The sequence below is a fragment of the Frankliniella occidentalis genome, unplaced genomic scaffold, assembly GCF_000697945.3.
Source record: "Frankliniella occidentalis isolate FOCC.00 unplaced genomic scaffold, Focc_3.1 Scaffold219, whole genome shotgun sequence".
Taxonomy (NCBI): Eukaryota; Metazoa; Arthropoda; class Insecta; order Thysanoptera; family Thripidae; genus Frankliniella; species Frankliniella occidentalis.
In genome coordinates this window covers 270,777-272,260 of record NW_026267345.1, presented here as the reverse complement: position 1 = coordinate 272,260, position 1,484 = coordinate 270,777, and positions in this window count along the sequence as shown.

Genomic DNA, 1,484 nt, shown 5'->3' with positions numbered 1-1,484 from the left:
ATAAAACATTAATTACACTGCAACTCAAAATTTGTTTGCGTTTTTCACCGAACTTTTCTGCTATTGTTACACAGTGTTATTGTCAGTGCATTGATTTGAACTCTAGATCAGGTTACGTTGAAAGGCTTGTCTCTCTGATAGTGTGTATTTGAAATTATATTCTTGTCGTTGCTTCTTCAAATTCAAATGGTTGTTACAAAAAGTCTGTTCACTTTTTATAATTTTACCTCCATATTCACAGTAATTTAGTTTCATTTATTTTCAGGTGCTTTGGTAGATTTCAAGAAGCAGGGGGGTAGTACCTTCTGCTGAAGAACCCATTATAAACTGGCTGATATATGCAGCGAGAAGACTGTTTATGTTTTTCTTTAAGTTTCGTTGCATCTAGTCATTGCTATTTTTGTTTTAAAGATTAGGATTTATTTCTTTACGTTATTGTTTTCATGTTTCATCAAATAAAGTCAACATTCTACTCAAAAAAAACAACACAAAAAAAACTGTTTCTCTATGTACTGTTTACCCTTCACCTTACTATATAAATTCCAGAGTTATACCTAAATTTGAGATTCAGATCTGCGTGTATCACTTTTGTACGTGGAGACTTTACGTCGATATCACGTTGAATCGACGTGATCAACACGTCGATAAATCGTGGATGAGATAGTCAAATTCACGTGGATAACACGTGAATTTGCCACGTGTTTTCCACGTATAACACCACGTCGATTCCACGTCTTTTCCACCAAAATTTCTCTCTGGGGAAATGAGGATAAATACTACCATACAAGCGCTCTTCACTGTTTCAAGGCATTTAGAAACACTCTGTTGAGGTTAACCTGCTCCCTACTACTCCAAAAGAAACGTCAATTTTCTTAAGATAATCCCACGCAGGAAATGATTGATGTCACATTTCTACAGCAGCAATTGAAGATGCAATCAGAGATTCTTTGATTCAAATGATACATTTTTCAAAGTATTGCGTGTAAACTTTCTCGCTCCTTTGTAACGCCCCAATAGATAAGAGCTCTCCTTCGTTTCGATAGTAAATGGAAACCAAAATAACTGCGGTGTTAAGGGACGCGGGCCATGGAAATACACTAGTAGTTTAATCATTGAAATGTCACTCTTGGGGAGCGTAGCAACCCGTCTAGTCTATCAAGTCGTCTAGCCTTTCAAGTCGTCTAGTTTGCAAGCCGTCTAGTGTAGCAACTCGCCTACTTTGCAACTGATCTCGTCATGCAAGTCGTCTAGTCCTGCAAGTCGCCTAGTCTTGCAAGTCGCCTAGTCTCGCAAGTCGCCTAGTCGCGCAAGCCGTCTAGTCCTGCAAGCTGTCTGGTTAAAAACCCGACTGGTCTAGCAAGCCATCTAGTCTTGCAACTCGTCTAGTGACCCGCCGTAAAATGCGATTCGCAACTCAGCTAGTCTATCAAGTCGTCTAGTTGTGCAAGCCGTCTAGTCTCGCAAGCCGTATAGTCTCGCAAGTC